This window comes from Corvus moneduloides, chromosome 1 (genome assembly GCF_009650955.1).
Source record: "Corvus moneduloides isolate bCorMon1 chromosome 1, bCorMon1.pri, whole genome shotgun sequence".
Taxonomy (NCBI): Eukaryota; Metazoa; Chordata; class Aves; order Passeriformes; family Corvidae; genus Corvus; species Corvus moneduloides.
In genome coordinates, this window is record NC_045476.1 from 109,268,713 (window position 1) to 109,293,835 (window position 25,123).

Below are 25,123 nucleotides of genomic sequence, written 5' to 3' on the forward strand. Positions count from 1 at the left end.
CTCTGTAAAGGTCTATTTTTGTCTTCCTAACTCAGCACTGCCTCTTTCTGCGAGACCAGGAAACAGCCCCGCTACCAGCCCTACGCGCAGGGAAGCCGAAGGAGAAAGGTAAAAGCCGGACGGATCTACCTGGATCCTGCGGGGCCGGGGCCAGGCGGCGCCGCGGGGTCCGCGCCCCCCGCCCCGGGCCGCCCCCGCCCGCCCCTCTCGGCCGCCCCGGCCCCGCGCCCCGGCCGCGCTGCTGCCGCCAAAACCTGGAGCTGGCATCGCCGCCGCGGGACCTGCGGCCTCCGGGCCCCCGCCCGCGGCCTGCCGCAGGGCAAGGGAGCTGCGGACGCGGCGCTCGGGGAGCCGCGGGGGCTTTTCCCGATCTTTCCCCGCGTTCCTCGGCGGTACTGGAAGAGCCTGGCCGCTACCAGAGCAAAGGTTGGCACTCCCGGGTCTGGAATCCCAGGCTGGCACAGGTGATGGCCGCCATCGTGACTGACCTGCGGGAGCGGCGCCGGGAGCGAGCCCCTGGCTCCGGCGTGGGGGAGCGGCCGGGGTCTTCCCGCGCGTACCCCGACACACAGAGCACGCATCTGCACAAACACCCTGGCTCGACTTCTTAACCAACAAAATGTCCCTTTCCACAAGTTGTCACGGTAGCACACGGGCCGTTTTTTCCCTTTGAATATTCCAAACTGTATCAGCTGAACCAGAAAATGAAGCTGTCAAAACAGCTCATGATAATGTGTAATCCGAACATGATAACATACATGTCTAATATCACTACAACAACAATGTCGACAAGAAACGTTCCTTCATTTACCTCCATTTTAGATCTTAAAGTGAAACTTCAAGCTAGACAACCCTATGGGTATTCGTTCTTGCTTCAAACCTCTTGCCTTGCAAACTGGCACCTCAGTGCAAAAGCAGCAGTACAGCACCTGGCTCTTCCTAAATTACCCCTGCGTAGAAGCCACCTGCACTACTCAAACGTGATGCTTGATACACTGAGACACAAGAACACTAGAAAAAGGATGGACATTACTCTGGAGTCCCGAAATACTTTAAGCTTTTATCTCCAAACATTATTAGTCCCCCATACTTTCAAAGACGGCTTACTGAAAAATTAGTATTTTGAGAGATACAAATCCTGGTCCCAACTAAAATCAAAGAGAGATTGCCATCAGCTTCAATCAAATGAAATAGCATTTTAATCTAAAAAGCCTTGAGATGCATGTGGCAAAAAGAAACTAGATTTTACAAGCAGAAGGATTTAGTTTAGTTTTTTTTTTTTCCAAAGGCTTCCTCACTCAGGTGGAAAGTGCTGAATCAAGGAAGAGAAGCTGGTACCATCTACTCTGAGCATACATCAGAGGAAGGTGAAAAGGGCAGGACCCAGAAAATGAACAGGTACTGCTACACCTGTGGTTGGGTATATGGAGTTTTCAGGAGACTATGGAATTCAAGTGCCAGATACGTGGTTTTATGATATTGCTCAATCTTGACTCTGGAAGCTGTTTTCATGTTCCGTCTTACACAGGTGGGGGGAGCTGGGGGGGTGAGGAGGGGAGGTAACTCACCACAGGATTGACAGGATCTGCCAGGCCAAAATATGCATTTTTTAAGTGTTACTGAGCTGCATTTTTTTAGGACAGACTGCTTTTTTTCCTATTGACATTTTTCTGTCTGGAGAGGCAAAAAGCACCTCAGATACAGATAGGTTTGGAAGCACAATTCAGGGGAACTGCTGTTTTTGGAGGCTGTCAGACACAGGATATATGATGAACAGCTTTTGTGAAGGGCAGTCATGTTTGCTGCCTGCCACAGCACTGTGAGAGCTGAAAACTGAATGGCTTGGTTAGAAATCACTAACTGGGTCTGAATTTTCATAGTCCTTCAGTATCAGAAGCTGTAATTTATGATGCACAAGATGTGTGTAGCCATATTTATTACCTATGTAAACACTTCATTGACACCTAAGTCCCAAATCTGGCTAGTGTCAGTCAGTCTGCAGGAATCTGCCTTGTTTCTTCCCCCTCTCTCCTCAGCAGTTTTCCTCTTTCACGTACTAACATTGGGATTTTTGGTGCAGACTTGTTCCCAGCTTTGAAACGGCTCAGTGCCAATAAATAGAGTTTTACAGGATCCTGGTATATCCTGCTTTTACCCTTCTCCAAAAGAGGGAAAGTGTTTCTCATTTCCTCTCTCCCTCTCGAAAAACCCCATGACCCTTTTGGGTCTCTTCCTCCTGAGAAAAGATCACACCGTTCAAGAATGACATGCACAAGCAACCTGTGCCCAGAAGGAACTTTTAGCTGTAATTATATTCCCAACCCTCCCTTTGCTTTTCGCAAACACAGCACTTACCCTGACATAATTGAACTACAAAATCCTAGAAACAATAATAAACCATAGAGAAATTTTCACCCCCTTTAGACACAATTTTTTTTTCCAGAGAGAAACCACAGCTATCATATGAACATGTCTCCTCTGCACACAGATAAAGCTAAAGCTCTGTAAAAGGTTGCAGCAGTGCTGCTTCAGCTAACCAACTTCCATTCCAGTACAAACTGTACACAGGAATAAAAACAAAATCCCAGACAAAGGAAAGAAGACCTTTCTGGTCTTCACCTCTCTTCTGAGGCAACCAATGTGGGATCCTCCTTGAGTTCCTGAAAGATAAGGTATTTCACATAGCCTCTGTCCCTTCATATCAGGCAACATATGTATACATACACATATTTATATATGCACATAGATATAAATATAAATATACATTGAGTGGATATCTGTGCAAAAAATGAGATTTGCCTTCTACTTTTGTGCTCAAACTTGGTGCTATATCCTCGTGAAACCAGACAATACAGTATAAGCCCTCCTGGAAGGAAACTGGAGACACCTTTATTTCCTGCCTTCCTCTGTGAGTTCCAGCCCCAGGATGCACCATTTGTGAGCCTCAGGCTGAATGTTGGGGAGCACAAGCTGCTGACTTGAGGCCATATTTGCATTCTTGTATAGAGGAGGATTGACAACCCAGCTGAAGCCAGACTGGGTGGCCACCCCTGCCACAAAGTCTTGTTTCTCATGCCTGTTCTGTTTGGGTAAGGAGGGACAAAACTCCAGTAAGAATTAATGGGGAGCTCCTAAAGATGCAGCTCAAGGGACCTGATTGCCCCTCCAATCCAGAGCAGGACTGATGCAGAGCTTTTTCTTGCAGACACTAGGTAAAGGTGGAGAAAGTTTCTATACAGAAACCCTGCAGACCATTTGCAGCCCATCTTCCCTTTACACAGCCTTGTGGCTTTGGTTCAGTTTTTTTAAAAAAAGAGCAAATGGAAAGATGGAGGTAATCAAAAGCATGGGAGGGACCTAAGCAGCTGGTAAAGAAATTAGTCCTGCTTGCCAGTCTTTCTGCCTCAACTTTCACAGGGAGCTCTGAACTCTCTGCTGACACTGTCCTCAAGTATGGGCACTGCACTAGGTGGGTAACACTGGTGACCTGACCTCTGCTTCTCCTCACTGACCTCTCTTTTTCATGTAGCCTACTGCTGCAAATCAGGATAGGCAACTCACTAATGGTTGAGTTTTTAATCCACCTCATCATCAAACTTGGGAGAAAGAAAAAGAGGAAAATGAATTGTAACCGCGTAGGTATTGAAGAAAAATAATTCTCTCTGGTAATCAATTATTGGTAAGTTTCTCTCTCTGAAGATGTCAAATATTAATACAATAGTACACTCTCCCTGGAAGGCTACATTTGGAGCTGTATAAAATACATGAACCAGGAACCAAAAAAATTGTGACTCTAACTGTATTAAAAATACTGACTAAGGGTTTAGAAAAAAACCAGCACATACTTTGCAGAGAAGTGAATGTCACTAAAAAAAAACCAAACAAAACCAAAAAACTAACCTTCATCCTTTTGTTTAAACCCATGACCTCAAAAAAGTCATAAAAATTTTTGAGAGGGGCTCATCTGTTTTAAGAAGCAGGATGGGAGAGATGCCAGAAAAGATGAGGTATGCATTTCCACAGTGGAAATGTGGACTGTGGACCTGATCCCGAATCGCCTTAACGTCCATGGATTAAGGACAAATTTACTGATGCAGAAGAGGGTCAGGCAATGCTGACGGGCCTGGCAATGCTCTGAGTAGTTCCTTGGCTCCTTGACACAGTTTGCTGTCCGCATTCCCAAGCCATACTCCTTTACTTGGCAGCTGCCACCATGTAACTCACCTGACAAACCAACTTCTCCCATGCCTACTCCTCTCCCACAAACCACAGCTCACCCTAACTTTGTGCAGCACAGGGAGCAAAAGGGAGAAAGCAGGTGACGTGATGCGGTAGAAGGCTGTGGGCTAAAGATAATAGTCTGAAGAGAAAAAAGGGTTTTCCATAGAAAAACTGCAGGCAGCAGTCCACAGAAATGACAGTGATAGCCTTTAGCCCTGAGAAAGCATTTGTGAAGGGGAGCCAGATGCTCCTCGGGAAGCCTGTGTGCAAAAGCATCAGGTGAAAAGCAGATTTGCAGTATGATTACACCCAAGAAAGAGGACAATCCTCGTTCATTCAAGCTAGTTATTCCTCATCCAAGCTAGTTATTCCTCATCCATATCCCACAAGAAAGCAGAGGGAACAGGAAACTTCTGCTATGGCCACCCCCATCAGCTCAGGGTTTCCCTTTAGACCCTTATTAATAAAATAATTCTGGTGTTTATTCTTGTCTTTTCTGACTAGAAATTCCTTATCTATGAAGAGAGACTCACATGGCAGCATTCCACACATGTCCATCTGTTAGTACCAGAGGAAGAAGCAGCTGATTGAAACTAGCATAAATCCAGTAATGTCCTAATGGCATTTAAAAGACCAAGTAACCTCCTGTGGTTTAAATATTCTTACATATTACAATGAAATAACATTGTTAAACAAAATGACACGGATACATTTGCAATAAGCAAAAGGGACACCTCTTTCGATGAATTTGCAAGACTGTTACAGGATGTGTTACATTTTTGGCAAAAGAAGAGGCACTTTTCTGTCAGTATCCCAGTTTATGAAGAATTTCACTTGGCTGGACACTCCAGGGGCACTTCCCCAACTTCCTCCCACCCCTCCACCTTGAACAAAATAATACATTCCCATTTTAAGGCAGTGGAAAATTAGTTCTAATCAGCTGTTCGGGAGAGTCCTCAGGATTAAATAGATTTAAATAATGCCAGGCAAAACATGCTCATTTTGCCCTAATTTTGAAGTGAATTATCAATAAATAAAGAAGTCAGCTAGAATTATAGCTGAAGTTACCACTTTCAAAAAAGGAGTAAAATCTATACAGGAGACATGTCCTGGATTCTCTGCAGCATGCTGACTAACACCTTGCACAGCTGTAACAGCAAAGCCAAATCATTTATCTGCAGTTTGTAAAAGGTTTTGTATGTCATATAAAATTTTGCATTTAATAGTAAATGCTCAGGTCAACTATCACAATCTCGCTATTTGGACAGGAACAAAAAACTGGAAAGAAAACTAACTTGTGAGACGCTGAACAATTGCGTGATGTGCCTTAACCTCTCCTTTAACTGCAAGGCACACCTCTGAGCATGACACTGACAGTCACAGCATGCCTGTCTCCACCCCTGGTCTTTAGACAACATTCTGCTGGGCTAGATTGTCTCTACATTCACCCCAAACACATCTGACCTGTGATTTCCTGTATTGTCCCTCTATCTTGATATAAACTTAGAGAAACTTTTTAGTTTCTTCTCAGTTGCTTTAACTTCTCTGCTTGAGAAATTAAGTTTTAGCTACCCCAGGAAAAAAAAGGAAGTCTCTACATGGTTAAACAGTTATGCCCTAATTCTTGTGAGTGCCTGCATGGTCAGTGGTATTCTATATATATATATATATATATATATATATATATATATATAACTGGAAATTCTTACAAATTCAGAAGATCATTGCATACAACTACCTTAGCATGAACTGAGGAATTCTGTAACTGTTTCTTAAGCCTGTTTAAGGATCCCAACATGCAGTTACACACAAGAACAATCATTAAAAACTCGCTTCAGGAAATAATGTAGCCAATAAGTTGGTAGCCTCATGTACTCACAACCTGATTTATGTCAATAATATTTATCACAGAAATACAGCTTTTGCTTGACTGCATGACTAGCAAATCCAGATAAAATATCAAAGCTTAGTGAATAAACAAAACCACAGTATTTTCCTCCTTATGCATCTCTTTTTTGAAGCTATACATCTGCTTATAACAAATACCTGTTGAGTCATGTTCTGCTTGACCTTTTGGGATACAGCTCTTAGGTTTCCTATAAGTATTTCTATGGTATATTTGTACAAAGTAGATGATCTCTGGATTAAATAGCTCTCACATATTTGCTCATAATTGAAGAGACATGGCTTGTTGACCCATGTGGTCCTTTCCACAACCAGGTTTATGTTACAATTAAACTTCATGCTTTCATGACATGAATTTATTTATTTCTCTGGATAGAGAAAATGGTCAATATGAAGACTAAGCAGATACATTACTTATATAGATGACTATTCCTTCTCACACCTATGTGAGAGAGGGGGAAAAACAATCTTAAACAAAGTGCGATAATCTCCTGGAAAGTAAGTCTACTTTTTTCTTTTTTTCTTCTGTTTACTTATTCACTTTATTCACTGCTGGTCTCAAATGCTATTCTGATAGAATGAGTTAATGAAATTCAAACCCATATGATTTTACTGATCTTATTTTTACTAAAACCCAAAAGTTTTTTCCAGCATCTACCGGGCTGCTTGTATAACACCGATTAGATTCTTTGGAGCAAATACTTCTCACAGGATCATTTCACTTGGGGTGAAAGGTGATAAAAGCATTGGTGCACAAAGGAGAAGGGGAAAAGGTTGAAAAGTCCACAGAACTTGCAGACATTTTGGAACAAGCCATTTAATAAGTTACTGAGGAATCTATATTTTCTCACATACTTTGGGAAACAAAAGGTTTGTTTTTACAATAAAAATGCATAATGTGAGAAAATTTCCTAAACTATGGCGACATTTTCTCTGTTTTTAAAGTTTCAGACTTACAACAATGGTGACATGTTTCTGTGCAATCTGCATAATTGAAGGCCTGGTTTTGGTTGTTTTTTGGTTTGGGGTTTTCTGGTTTGTTTGTTTGTTTTTTAAGGAGACCCATTCTAGCTTGATGCCTCGCAACCTCCTTAAAATTTTAGATCTTCATGTCCCAATGACGCAGTGCAATGCTATGTAGAACTATCACAGCAGAGTCTGAGGTTAGCAATAGTACAAATACAATCCAGCAATCTCAGCTAATGCAGCTGCTCAGACACTGCACTGTATGTTTTAAAACATTGAGAGGGTTTTCGAAAGCTTATAGCTGCTTGGAATATTTAACAACTTACAACAACACTTACATCATCAACCAATTTGCCTACCAATCCTAAAACATTTAAAGGGCTTTAAACCTACCCATATGCAGACTCTTCCTGCTCAGAATCAGCTACAGCAATCTGCCACCCACATCACTAAACACAATGACAAGATTATGCTTCCATGCCTTTGCAGCCTATTCTTCACAATATGCAAATCTTCAGGAACTGCATTTCTGATCCCGATGCAACAGCACAAAAGCCATTGTTGTAAGAAATGGTTTAACATGTCAGCAACACTGTCACCACAGTTACTACCACTAATAAAGATATGATCATAATCTGCCACTTAAGGATCACTAGATACATTATGACTATTGTATTCTTTTACATAGTTCTTTTATATGGACACTAATTGAGAACACTTGATTTAAATAAAATCAAGCACTATAAATTGTCATTGACAAATCTGTTCTTAACCTTTACTGTGTAGGGTGCTGCTTGCTCATGTAGGGAAAACCAGCTATTAAAAAGGCTAACCCTGCAAACTATTTATCAGAAATACAAACCACTGTAACACTGTATACAAAGAGGAGAGCTTGGAAGAAGCACACAAGGATGCTCTGTCTGAACATGTAAATGACTTACATTAAGCTAGGTAAAACTCCTCAGTACCATTCAAATGCTTGTGGTCCATGCAACAATTTATGGTGTGTTTAGGAATGGACAGCTGTACATTCAGAAGGATTCAAGGTACATATCTGTAAAAGGCACAGAGTGCATGACAGAAGTTTATTCTATGTAATTATTTTTATATAATTTTATTGAGGCTGCAGAAAATCTGAAAAATATAGCAAATGTCTAAATATGGGTTGTATATGCATCTCAGATGTGGCTCTTTTGCATGTGTCATAGAGTCCTCCCCTTTGAAAGCTTAATTTCTGGAAATATTTCATCTCAGAATGACCGTGAGCTGTCAGAGTGACCCTGAAAACAAATCAAAACTAAACAAGGATATGCCCTCCCCTCCCCACCCAATTGGAGGCCCAGAACATATCAAATATGGCCTTCCTTACAAAGAGCAAAATATTAATGTTACAGGAATTTGTGGAAAACATGATCAACATTGGTCACCTCCCTTAAAGAGAAATGAACACAATTTGGCAGAGGTGCAGAGGTACAGAGAAGAGGGATGAAGAAGGTTGGACTGGAGGGCTGGTATCAGAGACTAGGAGGAGCAGGATTTATCAGACATGGGATCACTGTGCCTGCCTGCAATAACCAGGAGAAGCACACAGCACACCATGGCTTGCCTTGCCATCCTGGGCACAAGGGCTGCAGTTTCCTACTACAGCAGGAACACTGCAAAGGGCTGTTGCAGGCAATGTTGTATCCAGAACCGTGGGCCACTGCTTTTGCCTAACAGAAATCAAAGGCATATTGCTGCTTTCCAGAGAAGTACGAGAGAGCTTTCCCATGATTAGAAAAAACTATTTAATATATTCCAAACGGAACTGTTTCACCTAATTTAAGAATTCTGGCTTGAGATGCTGCAAGCCATGTGTAAATGAGACAGGAGAAAAAAATCAGAGTTTCAAGCCACCAGAAGAGCCTGGATCTGGTAAGAGCATGACTGGAGAAAACACCACCAATATCCAGCCTGGTCCAGCTCAGAGAGCAGTGCAACTGTCCAAGGGGAGAGAGGGCACCAATGGAGCATGGAGAGCTCCCTTTCGTTATGCTTCCACTTTGTCATGGTGAGCTGCTGTTTCTGCTGGAAGTCCCATCCAGTGGAGGGAAAGGAGGCAGAAGATGGCAGGCATCCACACACCTTTTGGAGCCTGTTCCTTCTATTGTGTCAGTGAACAATAGCCTCCTGCTAATCTGTGAATCTCCTCAAGCTCCCTTCATGCCTTTACCATACTGCTTCCCCAGCCCGTTACCTTCTCTGCTATTTACAGCTCTCTGAACCGTCAGATTATTTCTCTGTATGCCCAGTGAGAAGGTAAGTTGAAAAGAAAATAAGATGTCACTGAGTCAGGTGCCTAAATTTTCCAGTTTAACTTGGATACTTTCCATATGCTATCTCTAAAAATTTATGTGATTTGCAGCATGAGCCAATGGCTGTCTTCTGTTAACTCCACAGAGCACACAGCCAATGATTAACAAAAAACTGGTGCTGTGGCAAAATACTTCCAGTACTGCCAAATTCTGTTTTTCTTGGTAATTTCAATTGCCTATGGAATCCTGAATTAGTGTTAGTATACAATGTACAATTCATGGCATGTTGCTGCTGTGAACTTGTTGAATGGGTATGGGGCCATGAGCAACCTGGTCTAGTGGAAGGTGTCCCTCCCCCTGGCATGGGGGTTGGAACTAGATGGTCTTTAAGGTCACTTCCAACCTAAATCATTCCATGATTCTTTCCTGTGCCTTTCTGGAAAATACTGAATGGATAGACTGCACTTCAAAAACTCAAAGTATCAACAGACATAAAAATACAAACACTACATACCTATTAAGGGATTTTTTTAAAAATTATACTATCAGATTTTAGAACTAAGTCTTAGCAGATGATTGTTCCAACTGTTAGTTATTGAAATTGTGATGGCAACTTACAAAGTCATTCTTTATACTGAGAAATACTCTGGAAGTACTTGGATTAATTATAAACTAAACAAACCAATCCTATATTATCCATATACAAAATGAAAATGATGAAAAAAAATTTTACAGCTTTCTCTATTACAAATGTACACTATTTTTTTTTTTTTTTAATTTACAATTTTTTATTTACCTGGCACATAAAAATCCTGACCCCAGATTTAAATATTTTTGTTGCATATTCCAAGTTTATGCTTGGAATCTGTTCACTTGAACATTTTAACATATTAATATAACATATTAACATACCAATGATAAGCAGAGAAACCTCTGCTGTGGGCCACACAGAAAATCTGCTATAATCATGCACGGTAAAGACATGATGTTACATCCACTAAGAGTTAAAACGGTGCACATTATGCAAAACTCTATCATCAGTAACAATTTTAAGCGACTTCAGCAATAAGGATCAAATCTTACAGTAAGTCAAATGTGGGGTGCAATGCCACAACTAAAATAATTCTAACACAGATGTTTAAAATCTAATTACAAAAAAAAAATTAGATTAACTGATCAATCCCTCCCTTGAAATGCCTATTTCTCTTCACAGACTATAAATGGATTCAATGAGTTCATCTAGATATCTAATAATCAGTGCCCAGAAATCACTGTGAAATGGAAGTAAAGGTTATTAGCAGGAAATACACCTGAGCAACTGCATTGCATGGCAGCAAGCCAAAATTCTCAGTGATGTGTTAATAACTTGGAAAGTAAAGGTGCAGAGCTGGTGACCAGTCAAACTTGCTGGTCACCAGCAAGTGACAGAGCTTTTGCATGCAGTTTAACAACTCTGCTGATGATTCATCATTTTTTGTGGTATTAATGAATCCACTTTTTTTCTTAAGTGGATTTTTCTTCTTCACCTAAAAGGAATAGTTCTTTCAATACAGTGCTGTTCAGTTTGGTCCATAAGCCATCCAATGACCTCAAGCAATGAGAAAATCCATATGGGCAAGCAATTCATATCTGCAACATCTCATGAAAAGAACTCCAACTTCAGCGATGTTCCACAAAAAAAGAAAAATGCTTCCACTGTAAACAACTCTCTATCTATTCACTACAGGGATTGTGACAATACATTATTCTTTGCATTATTTTTCTGGGCTTTTAAATTCCTCCCCCTCTAAATTCTACCACAACTGCAAGCTAGTACAATTTGAATAAAATGCCTTATGTGTACTGATGCCAATACATATGAAAATTAGCATTTACCTGTCAACACACTGAGGTAAGCCTGAATTTCCCTTAAAATAAAAATGAAAAGCAAGCAGCATATAAGAGCTTCCCTCTTCTCCATGTATAATTATGTAATTAAAAGCCTCACGTAATAGGTATGTTATTGCTTTGTATGTGCACACACAAAAATTTTCTGTCTCTTGGTATGAAGTTACCTCTCAATTTAAAGTTAGTGTTACAATCAATCCATCAATTTTTTCATGGACTCCCCACCATCCAATTGTGGACAGGGCAGTCACCTTTACTGGCTGAGTTTCTGTGAAGTCTGATGAATGTACCTGAAACTGCCATAGGATCCAAGGCCTATAAAGACTGCCTTACTTCAGAAATCTTTTTCTCAGGACTAACCTATCATTTTATGAAAGATTACATTCTCTAATTCTTATAGATGCCTTTTTTGGTAAAGTTCTCTCTTCCGCCTGCCCCCCCCCCCCCCCCCCCCCCAAACGACCCCTTTGCTCTGTACTCTCTTATTTGGGGCCTCTTCAATACCTGCCATCCACTGCAACAATCAATGCCAGCAGCATCAGTTTTGCAGGAAATCATATAGGTGATTTCACAAAGTTGTGTGAGAATTCATAACCATCATAAAAATAAATATATAAACTGTAAAACCCCCTTCCTCCAAATTTCATGCTTATAGGAGCTGTCAGCAGCAGTCTCTTTTCCCTTTTGATACAGATGATACACATTTCAGAAAATTGGACTGAATATGTAATTACATAAAGATAGGAACTAGCCCTTTGAAACTCGCCTTCCTGATTTATGGGGCATAAAAATCTCTCTCAAAAGGAGCAGTAAGACTCCTGTTTCCTGAAAAACTCCTGCTCACAGATCAGTATATAAAATTCTGAAGTCCCACCCCATTTCTCAGTGCATCTTTTAAGCGGCAGATTAGGTTTTGAATGATCTTGAACAAAAAAAAACCCAGACACACCCCACCCTCAAATATCTTTTTCAAGAAAAACTTGATTAAAGCTGATGAGCGAAGAACTTGGGACATTGTGAACAGAAACAAAGGTATATATACTGTGCAGGCCTGATGTTAACAGACAGAGCATGTTGCTCCTGAAAAATCAGATGTGAAAACATGAAAAGCAAATGTTGATTTTTTTCCCCACAAATATATATCCATTTAAAAAACGTTGTCCATTGTTCAGTACGTTATCTGTATCTCAGAAGCAATGATAATCAGTGCGTTTCTGTTGAAGTACCGAATGAGTAACCTTCAACCTAAGGCTGAAGGGCAGGTGACCAACCTTAGAGACATGTTTACATTGTTTTTTTTAAAATGCTCTTTATGTTGTGTATTTCATTACAAATTTTTAGATTCCAAGTGTGTAACAGGGAAATAAATTAAACATAATAAACATGACTTATGGAGATGACCTCAGAGTTCGAGCATAGGAGGGACTTGGCTGTGGAACAAACAACTTCTGGAGATGGTCCAGGACTTCAAACTCTCCTTTTTTCAATTAGATGATCTAACAGACCCCATGATGATCCAGCACAACAAACAAATTGTCTGAGGACATGCCAAGTAGTAAAAACAGTAAAACATGATTTTTGCCTCTTAGCACTAGGAATTCACTCTCATTAAAAAGGGGCTCTTCTGCAAATAAAATAAAATAAAATAAAATACAGTACTGTAATACACAGCACTGAATTCCATGCTTATGATTATAAGAAGATCCTCTTGTTCTAAAAAACTGAAAAAGTGTGCTGCAGGACATTAAGAAGTTTAATATAGGGACTACCCTTCATCAACACAGTGTAGTGGTTAGCAGGCCTCCAAGCAGTCCCATTTCAGACAGTTTGAAACCAAAATCAAAGCAAAACCTAAACAGGATTATCTAAGGACTCATCACTGTGTAAAAATAGCTCATGTGTTTGATGCTCTGTCATGAAAACACATTACAGAAACCTGAAAAAAAAGAGGTGTACATACACATACATACATACACACACACATAAACACTTTTCTGATGGTAATCACACACATGTAGAATTTAAAACAACAAAAGATACCCAGCACAGACATAAACTAAAAGGTGAAAGGAACCCACAAGAGATGTAATCCATGAAAGAAACAACAGCAGTTTAATAGTGAGAAAGCAGTGCTACGAGGGCCTTAGCTGGCTGCTTGTCTCCAGGTGTGCCCCAGTGCACAGCTCATGTGTTTGGAGTGCATTTTCCCCCACTTGCTTTCTCAGCTGAAAAGCTAATGAAGTCTCAACAAACAGACTTAAGTTCAAACATCATTAATTCTGCTATTAAGGTATATCACTAAGAGGTTCTCCCACTTATATAGTTATGAAGTGCCTGGCAACAAGGACATTTATAAATAATTTCTCCAAAGAAGGAAAGACCAACCTGAATTTTATTGCAGATCACTAGCTGTGTCATTCTTTACAGTTTCAAGCCCCAGAACAGTAGAAAGAAGATGACAGATTCCCCCGAATTAGTGCACAAAAGGCTTCTGCCAAAATGGCATCAACTATTTTGTTACAGATTCATAACACAAAATGTCTCAATCATTCTTTTAAAGCATTACTTATGATAAAAATTAACAGGGGCCTTCAGACCAGAGCAACATCAGGCACCTTTAAAACTGTCCTAAAACAAAAGTTCCAGTGAAGCCATACTGGTATGAGTATGGTTACTGAATTCGAGGCAAAGCACATCAAAGGAATATCTCCTCTAAAAGCCTAGTTCAAGACATCAGATGGCACCAGCCTTGAAGCCCTCCCCTCTCCTCCCCTATAGGGGAGCCAGGAGTGAACCAGGAAGGACTTGTTCCAATCACTCCTTCTGTGCAGTTCTTTCCCTTCTTCCTCCAAAATGACTCCACTACCATACATCTTACAGGTCCAAAAATATTCCTCCCCCATATGTTTGGCATGCTTTGGTTAGAGGACAACAAGCTGTTACACATTTCCTTCACAGGACCAAAAGCATATCTAGTATGAGATGCAAGAGCCTGCATTTTGGCCACAGAAGACACGGACCTGGTCTTTTGATGGGGAAGGATTAATGTCCAAGACTCTTCCACAGACACTTCAGGACATGTGGCCTGCTCCAGCTGGAAGATAAGCATCACCATTCACAGCAGTGTGGTTTCTGAGGAACACATGAAAGGGGCTTCAAGCTGTAGATCACATTAAAAAAAACTGGGATCTCAAGTTGCGTGCAGTGTTTTTGTTTCTTGTTCAATTTTCCCCTGCTTAAAAATAACTTCTTCACTTACAATAGTAAAGCTGAATACCATGGAAAGAACTGAAGAGCAACAAAACATTGCTCTAAGGTGCCATTAATGTTGTCCATTGTCCTGACATCAATGCATCCACCTCTCACAAATCTGCACAGCATATCTGTCATCAATGTTCCTACCAACATGCTGCACCTCTGAGGGTTTATCCTTTCTCTCCAGTGTCACCTGAGTGTCCAATGATGACAATGATTTGGCAAACTCAGAGCTGACAGGTAGGTACAGACTTCCCTTTAAGAACATAAATATGGTTCATTTAATTGTTTTGAATTTAGTCAGGTCCTCTGCAAAGTGTTCTTCTGTGACTAAAAAAGCCCAAATGCCCCAAATGCACAAAGATGGCAATTTTCTCAACCAACATTCAGCTAAAAAACAGGTTATGATCCACTGCTCCTGGTGACTTCCTTTCAAACAAAAGGGCATGAGATTAAAAAGCATGAGATTACAGGGGAAAGAACTGATGGGTCAGAGGCGACTTCAGGCAACATATGAAGAATCTCAAGCAGACCTGAGGAAGACAAGTTAATGTAAACATGGACTTATTAATACACAGATCGTAGAGTCATGGAATCATTAAGGTTGGAACCAAGACCCCTAAGATCATCAAGACCAATCCCTGACCAATCACCACGTCGTCAACTAGACCACAGGGCTAAGTGCCACATCCAGTTTTTTCTTGGAACATTTCCAGGGTTGGTGACTCCACACCTTCCTGGGCAGCCCATCCCAATGCCTGATCATCCTTTCTGTGAAAAATAATTGTTCCTCATGTCCAGCCTGGACTTCTCCTGGCACAGCTTGAGGCTGTGTCCTCTTGCCCTGTTCCTGATGAAGTGCATGTCTCTTTCCCATCTCTTTTTAAGACATAGCTAGCCCACCTAAAAATTTATTTTGGATCCCTATTTGCAGTACTTAGTAAATTATGCGATTCTGACTAAGATCTGAATTAGAAAAGATGAAAGGTAAATTAGGTCATAAGAAGACAACCAACATTGCAATCAATCAATGTTTCATAATTTAAAAAAAATGAAACCATTCACCAGCCACCAGATTTTTTCTCAATCTCTGAAGAATATGTGACAACCATTGAGGCTGGAGGTGGCAGAATTTTTCCTAGATGCCTCCTGATGCCATTTAATATTTTATTTCAACATTCTTTTGATCCCCTCTCCCAAAATAGTCTCTACAAATACCATCTCTACAATCTCTAGTACTGACATGAAAGAAAGGCTCCAAACTTTCTCAATCTATGGATGCCTATGTATTGAATTTTAGATTACCGACATTTTAAGAGGCATCTCTAACATATTTACTGATTCTTTGTTTCAGCTCTAGCTTGCATGTTACTCAAAAGCACAGGTATGAAGGCAAGTGTTAACATGCATTTAAGGCAAAATTTTAATTCCAAAAAAGCTTTGGTAGGTAAGTAGATAACAGTGGGATGGAAAGAGGTTTAATACAACACATCGAGAAGAACAGAGACTGAAGAAATATGCACCTGGCCAGACCTCAGAACTGTATTAATTGGGGAAGATGTGCAACAAGTGAGATGCTGAACAAGCCGAAGTGGGAACACTGTTGTGAGAGAGTAGCTGAAATGCCAATTACCACATAAATCAAAGCTAAAATTGTTCAAGTGATGATCGGCATAGATAAACAAGCCTGAGATCCAGCCAAAGCAAACCTGTGAAGAGCTGTAAAAAGCAAATGGACTTCTCGAAATAAGAGTTTAATACGGGATTACAGGTATTTGAACTGCTTTTGGACACTCAAAAGAGAAAATCTGGTACTTTAAAAAAAAAAACCAAACCAAAAAGAAGTGCAAGTATACCACTACATGTCTCAAAAGTAAAAAAAAGAGAAGTCCTTATTTTCTGTAACTGTGCCAAAAATATAGGCTTTCCAATGACAACAATGCAGAAATATTCCAGCTGATTCCCCTAGCTTGGTCCCTTTCCAAGCTCCTCAGCCTTTTCTTGATTTGTGTAGCCAAAATATCTCCTTTGCCTACTGACAGATATATAAAGACATAAAACTTTCCTATAAATCCATTGTTAAAACAGATAAACAGAAAACACAATTATCATGAGAATACTCTGCCAGTCTCCCTGTGACTGTTTCAGTACTTAGCTGACACCCCAAATAAAATTTGTGAAAGGCCTTTGAAACAGGAAGAAAATTGTCTTCTGATTGTCTTTGCTTCGCTATTCCCCAAACACATTCAAAGAATTCTAGAAAATGAGCGAGACACTATTTCCCTTTGCAGAAAATGTGCTGCCAAGATGAGCCCTTACCTCTTCCAGAGGAGCAGACCAGCACATCCAAGCTGGAATCTATCTGTGTTTATTGCTTAACCAGAAACAAAGCATCATTAAGTGTGTTGCACAAAGAGAAACTTTGGAGATTGTTCTTGGTTAGAAGTAAGAATGTTTCTAATACACTTGGCAGCTGCCAACCTCCCAAAATGAAAATGCCTCCTCACTGTCTCCACAAAGTCAAATTTCCACAGTGATATGTAAACAGATAATGTTCTTCTATCTAAAAGGGTACTTCAACAGACAGAAAACAAAGCAAAATATATGGACTGTTTTGGATTGCTCTGAAGTTTGGCACATTGATGGAGACTGAGGCAAGGGGCAGGAGAGGAAACAGCTAACATTAATGTTCTTAACATGAGAGTTTGTAATTAAATACATGTAAATCTGAGATATAGCTAAATTTTTGTTTGCCCTCACCAAATTAACTTTTCTAAATGTTGCTGTTCTTTTCCTGCAATATGAAGGTGACTGTTCAAACCATGGCTTAGACTCTGAAAACGTTCTCTGTCTCACCACATTCCCCTCGATTTAAGAGTACAGCATTCACTGTACAATCAAAAAAGCAACGGGAAGACAAGATTTCAAGTCCAAATGTTAGCCCAGGCACATGTTTTATGCTTAAAAGACAGTGTATCTGAAAAAATTATATATCCAAATTAATTTCTAGCTGGTTAGCTTTCACTTGAGCAGAGAGGATGGAACTGAATTTAGGCTAGGCACTGAATTTAAACTGTGCTCCAACAGTATCAGTTTACATAACATGACTGGCAGAAAATTGAAAAATGGTAAGAAAAATGCTAAAATTGGCAATTGTATGCTTTTGTTTTGAAGAAATGTTAGCAGAATTCTTAAGACTCAAAGTACTTTTAAAAGGAGAAACTGCATACATGAACGCATGATTGCAGGGTCAGGAAAATTAAAGAGTGAAGAAAAGAGCTAATAAAAAAAGGGGATTGAAGCTGTAGTGAAAAATGATGGGAGTAAAAAGGGTGCTGCTCAGTAGCAGCAAAATTTAGTGCAGGTGGAAAGAAGAAAGAAGAGAGAAGATCCTTATCCAGATGCAGAGAATCCAGATGACAAAGAAAATAATATAGGTATTTGACAGAAGAGGAATATTAGTGGGAGGAATGCTTGTCAGCTCCATATTCCCTTCCCTTGAATTCAAGATTGGAGTAACCCCTTCCTTTAAGTTTCCTTTTAAGTTTAAGATCACCTCCCCTGCTCTTCAAATGTGAGTGCCATTATAACTGGTAAAACCAGGAAAGAGAGCAGAGCTGGTGGCTGTGGTGGGGAGAAGAAATATAAGGAATTTGGCTATTCTTTAGAAAATATGTAGTTTTAACTTTTTCCCTTACCAACATGTTTCATGATCTAGGGCAAATCCAAAGAAAATCCTGGTGCTAGAGTCCTGGTACTCGGGGAGTACAAGTCTAAGTGCTGTCAATATGTACCAAGTTCTTCCCTGTAGAATGAAATACCTGACAAATTCCACAGTTTCTGCACTCTTATGCCCCTAACAATAACTGTTCACAAACGTCTCATTAAGCCTACAAACCATGATCATCTCCCCTTCACAGCTGACAGATTTATGAAATCACATCTTTCTCATAACATATGCATGATCTTCTGCATCACATTACAATTCTAGCTCTACTAACATATTCCAGTTGTTCCCTACAGCATTCAATAGGGCTGGAGGGTGGCTGCAGTGTTCCCACAAAACTGTCCAAACTGCTGCTGACACTTATTAGGGACAGAGCAAATGTGGCATGTGTATGTGTCTCACATGTTTCTCAGTGAATTTTATAAAACGCACCACTCTAGAAAACCATGAACTATCTTCACAAATCCTCTGAATGCTCCACATCTGGACTGTGAATTCTGGGCTATGACTCCTAACATGTAGCACATCTTCCCATTACAGCTGTCAGATCAGAAAGAGGTGCTGAGTCTTGAGATCTGTCTATCTGTGTTACAGATATCTAAAATATTCTAACCAGTAATTTGCAACGTAACCCCAAAGATGCAAGATCTGATTTGGATTGAGAACATCACATGTAGTAAATGTATGAATAACAACTTGATATGAACTAAATTAAGGATGTATCAATTCCAACTGCATATGCATGTATTCTTTCTGCCAAATTTGTTTGTTGCAGATTTAGAGTTTTGCTATTTGAGTAAAGGATGTGGTTATTTTCTTCCACATGAGCAGTCTGTGAATTTCTAATACAGTAATTTGAATAGAATCCCTGTCCCCACTATTTGCCTGAAATACATAAATACAATGTATTGCACAAATTATATAAATTGTACATATAGAAATTCGATGCATTACATAAATCAGTGAACTATCCAGCTAGGAGCATTACTGAACCAGCAAAGATGATGCTTTGTCACTAGTGTTTCAATGGTTCAGCAGAGTGCTGTGAGAACTGCCCTGTTGAAAACCTTGGCATTTTGGTGTGGAGGCAGGGGGAGAAGACATGTAAGAATGAGGGGAGGAGAAGGAGGTTAAGCTAAAGAATGAAAAGAAGTAAAAAAAATAATGCAAAGGCCTTGCCTATAGAAAATTCTGTGCAGGTTTTGGGAGGGAGAGGTTGTTTATCCCAGCAAAATCTAGCAATTATATTCTCCTTAGTTTTCACCTCTCTGAGTAAGCACTTTTTCTTCTGTTTCTCCTATCAAAAATAAGCCACACTAATCCTGCCACATTTCAGCAGTGAGCAATATCAATATTACCCTCCAAAATTTTTTGTGATCCCATATTACACTCATTAATACTGCCTTGAAACAGTATTTTAATACTTATGATAAAATCAGACCTACTCGTAGAAAAGCACATGGAATAAGTTATACAATGTATTCTTAAGACTAGGAAATATTGATGTTTGCTCATTACTGGAAAAAGAGGAAGGTAATGCCAAGATGGTGCCTTGAGTAAAAACTGGAATCACTTACACCACTTAACTGGATGAATCAAAGCCTGGAGATGAGCTTAAATTTCTGACAAAGTTTAGTTCAATCCCAGCCAGAAAAGCCTCAAGCAACTCCACTGTTCTGAATTGTTTAAGCTTTTCTAAACAAGTCAGAACAGCAAGTGCTATTGGAGGCATAAACAGATTTCCTATTTAAAATGCTCAACTTTAAGGCTATTGACCACATTCCCTCCCTTCCTGTCCCAATTTAAACTTGGCTTTCACATCTCCTGCTGAAACCTGAGGTGAGCCAACTTTGAACCAAATTTAGTTTTGTCTGCTTTTAATTTGATTGGACTGGCTTTCAAAACAAACCCAGCAAACTCTCACAACACTGGGATTTCAAGTTACTGAACTTCTTTTGCATAATCTCCCCCTTTTTATCCTAATATTACCCCTTATGCAGGGCTGAGAAAATATTAAAAATACATTTTCAAACTGAGGGGTTTTTTTGTTTTTCAGAGGATACAAACTATTTAAAAAAATTAAGGGTAAGAATTCGAAATTAAATCAATATGCTTGTCAACACTTGAAGCAACACTCAGTATGTACAGGGGATGCGCAGAAAACCTGCAAAAACCTCCAAACTCATTGACAGTGAAAATAACCTCAAATCAGGCAGCTTTTAAAGGCATCAGTATGAAAAAGGTGCCTCTTACCACAGGCCAACTAAACGGCAGGTTCTCACAATCTTACAGCCCTGCTCTTGGATGTCTCGCCAATTTATCCTCTACCTGCTCCTGTCAAAGTTTATTAAATCTTGTTAAAAGCATCCCAGTATGATTACCGAGCAGAACTCAGGCAGCTGGGATACTCCTACTTCTGTGACAAGCTCTAACTAATTCCTCCTGAAAGAGAGGAATGCCATACCCACCACACAGAGTTACAACAGATGCTCTACCACGGTATGGACTCATCACCTGAACATCAGCTTCCTGGAAGGAAGTTGTGAAGTGTAAAACAGAAAGGAATGAGCTACTACATCATACATTTACACAGAAAAAGAATTCTAAACCACTGAAGATGGAATTCTTACTCTTCTAACTCTCAGGAAAGCTTTTCCTGACTAATGATCCTGCTTTCTTAGATCACAAGATGCAAGATCAAGGAGGCTAAGTATTCCTGTCAAGAAAAGTTAGAAAATGGATTCTCCAGCCAGTCTTTCCCATAGCTTGCTTTGCTTTATCTTATGCTTAGATAAAATAGGATCCATAGCCCAAGACAAAGAAAAACTTCTACTGACCACAGTGTGCCAAGATTTACTCTTACTACTGATCTATTTAGAAAACAAGGGGAAAATAGTATCTTTTGAAAAACAAGTTTTAAATTACCAGTCTTTCGACTGAGTATCTAAGGCAATCGAAACAAAGAAGCAGCTTTGAAGAAACTATTACTTAAAGTGATTGGCTAATTATATAGTTTTAAAGTATTGTGTCCCACATGCAGGTAATAGAATAGTTACAATCTACACACCTAGGCTAACAGTAAAAATATTACAAATATTTGCTTTACTATATTATTCAAAATATACTTCATTGCTCTGGTAGCAGTGTGTTAAAATCAGACAAATAGCAAACCAGTTAACAATTAATCCCTGCTATTTCTACTACTGCCAAGGAATTGGCTGTGGAATACCACCAGCACTCCTGCAGAAGCAAAAGTTAGTCCAGCACTACTTTTACTGTTCCTACTTCCTTCAAGTGAGATCTTTCCTGAAGTCCAGTCTTTTTAAGATTTTAGTTACTACTCTTCTGCAAAACTGCTTTTCGCCACACGGCCAGGTTTTAGTTTCCCCAGGTGAAAGTACAGGCTTAAGGTTGTTCTGTGCTACCCTCTGTGAAACAGTTTTTTTTCCTTCTCCAGGTTCAGTGTACTTTTGTTATTTCTTTCCCATACACTTTATACAGGAACAGTTTCCAGCACCAAAATAGCTCATCCACCACTGGGAAAAGAGAAAGTAGACCCATTTTCCTGTACACTTCTTGAAATGGTCTTCTTGCCAAGCATTGTTTCTCATCTGTTGTGGAACATGACACCCTATTTAAATGTCAACATGAGTTCAACTGGGGCAACCAGTGTATTTTTGAAGTGGCTCTACTCCGAGCTTCTTCCCTACTACCATCAGGTTACTAAGAGACCACGTTTACAGTCTCTGGATTAATAATAATCCCAATGTGCATGTTATTTTAACCTTTCTATACACCCAAACTAGAGGAACTGTTAGATTAAGAATTTCTCATTTGTGCACAGCTATTGGTGCTCTGCCATCTACATGTCACACTGCATCTCTAAAGCCACAATCACTGAGTAACTCAGGGGTCTGTGAGCTAAAACTAAGTCCCACGGGCATTTGTGCCATGCCTAGTGTAGACTCACTTAAAAAGTGAAGGGGTCTAACACAAAAACCTCCATCTCAGCAACAAGGCTCCAATGTGCATTATGAAGGTTGAAAAATGAAAAATTTACATTAAAATCAACACACAAAAAAGTATTGTTTAGGAAGTCACCAAGGAACTACACGCTTGCTGATTTCACCGCACTGGAAGTGTGAAAAAGCTTCAAGCTCTTGGTTAGCTTCCAAGAGAAAGGCAAAACATATAAACACTCATAACCCCCCCCCAAATAATGTGTGCAGTTAGTTAATATAGCTTCAGAAAAATGTATCTATTTAAGATCCCCAGATACTTTGTCTTTCTATCTGTTTTGGTTTTCTGTTTTTGTATTATAGCTGCCAAAGAGTGGGCAAAAGAGAGGAAGACAAAAAATCAGATTTTGTTTGTTTCTTTTAGAGTTTTTCTACCTAAGAAAGCACTGCTCTCACACACCCATGTGTTTGAAGGAAAAGAACAACTGCATGTCAACTGATAGTTGCCATGCATGTCAACCGAAATAGTTCTTGAGAAGATCAAAGTAGATTCACCATTCCAAAAGTTAGCTTCCACTGCTGCCTCACTGTCTCCAGAGCATTTCAGAGGCATCTTTGAGAAGAGGATTTCCTGTTGCCCAAACACACAGCCAACAGTCAAGCTCTAGGAAAAAGTTTCATGGAATGTCTTGAAGTACGGTACTTGGTCACAGAGGAGACACTGACAGTCAGCTGCAAGCAAGCCCAACTCCTGTAAGCCAAAGGATTTCTTACATTGAAGTCTCAGGATTCTGGCCACACTGCAAGTTGTCTAGTAGTTATTTTTCAGATAGTGTTGATAATGTCTACTTTTGTTTCAGAGTAAATGTTTAGGACATCTATGTTATGAAACCATATAGCTAACAGTGAGGTATTTCTCATATGTGCTTCAAAGCTTGTTTCAAAACAGATGCTAGAAGTCATAGAAGTACCTTCCAAAGAAGATACGTATAACATCTAAATCTTGAACAATAAAAAACCAAAATCTTAATTGAGAGTGTACAATACTTTAGAAGAAATACAAAGGTTTAATGGGAGGGAAATGTACTGGAATAATCCAATTTATTTGACAGTCAAAGGTGCTAGAATAGGAACAAAAACGTCTAAACCAGTCAATGCAAAGTGTAATGAGATACCAGTATTTCCCCACAAGGTGCTTTCAGGTCTTAACAAAAGCTAAGCTTCTGAAAATCTCTAAAGTTCATGGCTAACAAAACCAGAACAACGTAACTGATAACTGCACACCTAGAAAATTTAATACAATACAGTAACTTGCAATTTGTGCATGCTCTTCCACTTTTCCTAGGAAATGTTTAATTTGTTGTCCCAGAAAAAACAGCCTTTGGGTATCACGGATGACTATTAAATTACAAGAACTATACTCAAGTAATAACTACAAACTCTGCTAAACAAAGCAGCAACAAGTACGTATTATAAAAACAAAGAGGATGCAGAACAATCTTATTTTGGTCCTCAGCATGGACAGGAAGATCTAAGATCGTAATTAAAGGCTGGCGTATCAACTTTTCCGTAGGTCATCTAACTCCTTTCAGTGAGCAAAGCCACTGCTTTCAGCGTGATTCAGGGCAAAGGTGAAGACTTTTCTCTCAGTCCTGCTTCACCTTCACAGAAGCTGTGTGGAACTGCATCCATACAATACAAGGACAGCAGCATGGAAAAGGCTACAAAGCAAGTTCCTGGTCAAATAATATGAGCAAACATGTGGACAAGAGAAGGGCTGCGGATAGACAAAAATAGCTTATCTTATTTCAAACATTTGAATATTGTTTTGGACAACTGGAGTCTATTCTCATCTCTAGATCCCTTTGTAAGTTTGTATTTGGATGGATGTTTGATTTGAGAAACAGTGACACTTGGATAAAAATAGTATAGCTGAATACCTGTTTGGTAGGTTCTGAATTTAGAGATAGCATCTAAACACTTGCTCTATTATTAAAATATTGTAAATTTGCTTACAAAATTGGTAATTGTTAATTCTTGTACTATGCAACCACCTCCTGGCTCTGTAACACCACATACTAGAAGCCTCTTGCCTGGATATTAGCTCTAATTAAACACTAAATCATTTCATTCATGAAGAAATGTTAATGCATTTAAAACCTCATGTAAGGTCATGCACCTTACACAGTGTGATCTCCACTTCTTTTGTGTCGTGTATCACCAGAACCACAGTGATCTGAAATTGTTTTACAAATTTCTGAGAAAAGCACAGCTGAACTTAACACACATCTCATAAGAACCCAGATTTGAAATGTATGTAAATTCATTATCAAGAACTATGAACTTTGTATTCAGCTGTTACACATACATTTCACTCATACTCAAGGTCTAAATTATTTCTCCCCCTCTCCAGAGGCTTTAGTTAAATTTCTTTTTAAAAAACCACCGTTCACTGGCTTGCATTTGTAGACCTAACAGTGCAAAATGCCTTAACATAAATAAATGTCCATAGTCAGCAGAAACCAGTGCCTGTGATCCACAGGAACAACGAGCACTCACAGCTACAAGCAAAGCCAAGGGAAGGGGAGGGGAGAGGGAAAGTTGGCTGAGGGGGCACGGAAGGAAGCTGTGCTCTGAAGATATGGTGGAAATTTTGTAATTGTTTAAAATTTGGCAAATAACAAACATCTGGCAACCTCTGTAGCAGCACATTCTGAGTCCTGCCTATAATTTGGTCCCCCATGCAGTGCAGCAGGAAGACAGTCACACATTTGATATAGCCTGAAATCACAAATCATTTTAGTAGTAATAGCTATTAATAACTCCTCTGCTTCCCAGGCAAGGAGGAACCAAGCCTAAACATACAAGAACATCAGTTCTGCTAGCTTATGTGCCAACATTGGAAATCC

General features: G+C 39.7%; 1 protein-coding gene and 1 long non-coding RNA gene across 2 annotated transcripts in view; one reads left to right on the forward strand and one right to left on the reverse strand.

The window, feature by feature from the left end:
* GNAL (G protein subunit alpha L) overlaps positions 1-25,123 on the reverse strand; it is a 188,463-nt gene that overhangs the window by 119,337 nt on the left and 44,003 nt on the right. The window lies entirely within an intron of this gene.
* Positions 21-7,300, forward strand: LOC116449833. Its single transcript, XR_004242563.1, has 2 exons — positions 21-108; positions 1,289-7,300. It is a non-coding gene; the product is annotated as an uncharacterized LOC116449833 (long non-coding RNA).